We start from the raw sequence: 3,435 nt of genomic DNA on the forward strand, positions 1-3,435 counted from the left end.
TACTCAGTACAGTCTAATAAAATGAAGAGAGAGAAAGCAGTGCTGCGAACGCCGGCAGCTACCTTGCTAACTCCACTGACAACTGCCACCAAGCTCGGAAAATACCTGAATCTGCACACAAGGTGCAGGGAGTAAAATGAGTACTGCCAACTCAGTGAGTAATAATCATAAATAAAGACTGAGTGGTAAGAAATAACGAAAAGAGCATTAACATGCTGTATAGAAGCAGTTTCAAAACCAGTAAGAAGGCAATGAAGCTGTAAAATCCTTTAGAGCATCTTAGCTCAGTTTAAACTCTTTTGAAAATGACTTTTTCAACAGTTGCGCAAATGAATGCAGAACAACTATTACATATACGCACAAAAATCCGCCCCTCGGGCACAAATACACAATCCTTTTCGTAGCTTAAAAACTTCAGTTTAAATGAGAGATTATTTAAAATATTTGCTCAACATTTTCAATAGAGGCTCGGTTTAAAGATGAGTGAAAGCAGTAATTAAATCACCATATTCAATGGAAACTCACTTAAAAGAGGAGTGAAAACAGCAAATTCATAACTAGCCCCTCAGGCAAACATCACTCATGTACATGTATATGTCTATATATAGTCCCTCGGCAAGCCTCTTAGTCACTCGTGATTCAACTCTTACCAATCAGCGCTCACACCTAGCGCTAATACTCAATAGGTACCATATAGTAACCGCTGCGGCGTGCAACCCAATCCATATATCGCTGCGGCGTGCAGCCCGGTCCATATATATAGTCGACTGCGCTCACTGGGGGGTGTGCAGACTCCGGAGGGGCTCCGACAGCCAAAGCCTATCTCGCTGCGGCGTGCAGCCCGATCCAATATATCGCTGTGGCGTGCAGCCCGATCCATCGATATATAATCCTCACAACTAGGCCCTCGGCCTCCCTCAGTCATTAACCTCACAATCAGACTCTCAGTCTATCTCAGTCATCAACCTCACAATCACTTGGACCATCAGTAAAATAGGGAACCCAACCCAAACAGTTTTCACATTTTTAAGAAATATAGTGATAAACCAGATTTAAACAATAACCAGGTAAAAACATGACTGAGGATATGCTTTCAAAACAAATAGAGTGAGGAAAAATAGTAAAAATGCCCTTAAGGGTATCAACAGGTCGGCACAAGGCCCCAAACATGGCATACAACCCAAATTATAATATAAATCTCTAAAATATGGAATATCATAAGATTTCAAATCAAATACGCGACTTAACAGTGGTACGGGACGGACCCAGTCACAATCCCTAATAGTGCACGACCTCACGCTCGTCATCAAGCGTGTGCCTCACCTCAATATAGCACAACGATGTGCAATCCGGGGTTTTAAACCCTCAGAACATCATTTATAATCATTACTCACCTCGAACCGGCTAAATCTCTAGCTCGCAACGCCTTTGCCCCTCGAATTGGCCTCCACACGCGTTGAATCTTAATGAAGTCTCTTGATTTCTCTCTTCAGAATCGCCCAAAAAGCTCCAAGGTCGAAGGCAACAATGGTGAAATAACCCAAAATTGCGAAATGAAATAAAATATATGGTCTGTCCAGGCCTTTCCGCATTTGCGGTCCAAAATCCGCTTCTGCGGTACCGCATTTGCGGTCAAACCACCGCTTCTGCGGTTTTTCACTTAAGACCCCAAAATCGCATCTGCGATAGAACTTCCGCATCTGCGGCTTCGCAGATGCGGTCATCTTGACCGTTTCTGCGGAAACTACTCATCTGACCCCTTTTCGCTTCTGCGATAAACCACCCGCATCTGCGGTCCCCAATCCGCAAATGCGAAAATACCAGAAGCAGCAATATCAGCTGCTGCAACAAAATTCCAACCTCTCCGTTGACCACCCGAAATCACCCCGAGGCCCCCGGGACCTCAACCAAAAGCACAAACATAACCCAATACCTTATTTAAACTTGTTCCAATCATCAAAACACTTCAAACAACACTAAATCAACCAAAACACTTCGGGTTCAAGCCTTAGTTTCTAAAATCTTCCGAATTTCGCTTTTGATCAAAAACCCAGCCAAAACACGTCCGAATAACCTGAAATTTTTCACACACATCCCTAATGACACCACGAAGCTACTGCCACTCTTGGAATTCCATTCCGACCTTCTTATCTCACCTAACAACCGGAAAACGCCGAAATCTCTATTTCGCCAATTCAAGCCTAAATCTTCGACGGACTCCCAAAATGCATTCCGATCACGCTCTCAAGTCTCAAATCGCCTAACGGAGATAACCAAATCATAAAAACTCCGATCCGAAATCATATACAAACAAGTCAATTTTTGGTCAAACCTTTCAAATTTCAAGCTTCAGACTGAGAACTATTCTTCCAAATTCATTCCGATTACCCTGAAACCAAAACCAACGGTTTACATAAGTTTTAATGCATCACATGGAGCAAGTCATGCCCAAGAACTTGCGAGCAAAGTGCAAAAGCTCTAAACGATCGGTCGGGTCGTTACAACCTGTCACGACCCAAAATCCATTAAGGGTCGTGATGGCCCCGGACACCGCTGTCAGGCAAGCCAACCAAATACTTAATTAAAATCCAATTTTAACAATTTTGAAAACCAAAATTTTTCTTTGAATTCCATAAGTAAAAGATAACTGCTTCAATTTGAATTAAATACTAGCTATCAATCCAATTATTTTAAAACCATCCCAGAACCCAGTGTCACAAGTGCATGAGCATCTACTGATAAGGAAATAAAATACAGTACAACACCCGTCCGGAATACAGTGGACAAAAAGAAAATACAATTTGCTGGAAGGGACTTTACTAGCTGCGGGCCGCCTCGAATAATGCAACTCACCTAGTCCTCGAATCATCCGTGCTGCTATGCCCAGTGGGCCACTAGAGATAAATATACCTGTGCAACAAAAAATGCACAGAAGTGTAGTACGAGTACGTAAACAACGTGTACTCAATGAGTATCCCGTCTAATCTCGAAGAAGTAGAGACGAGATGGTCAACTTCGGCAATTACTAGAGGTTATCTGACAATATACAAAAAATGTGAGGAAATCATGGATTTATATAGCAGTCCTAATTCACGAAGCCAAAAAACAGGTAAGCACCTTCAACAAATAATCAAGGATTTTCAAGGTTTACTCTTTATTTTCTTATCAATTTATATCAAGCCACGAAGGGCACATTTCACATTTAAAATTCTCAAGCAACAATATAACATGCGCAAATCACACCGAGGCGACGACCCGATCCAACAGAAATAAACTGTGCACTTGCCGAGGGTCGACGGCGCGCCTATAGATGCATCTATTTAATCTGCCGAGGCGTTCGGCCCGCTCCATAAATAAACACATACCCTGCTCGCGAATCATGCATCCGACGCAGGTACACATAGAGATACATGCTCAATCAGTCAACTAAGAACT

This window comes from Nicotiana attenuata, unplaced genomic scaffold, assembly GCF_001879085.1.
Source record: "Nicotiana attenuata strain UT unplaced genomic scaffold, NIATTr2, whole genome shotgun sequence".
In the NCBI taxonomy this organism is placed as follows: Eukaryota; Viridiplantae; Streptophyta; class Magnoliopsida; order Solanales; family Solanaceae; genus Nicotiana; species Nicotiana attenuata.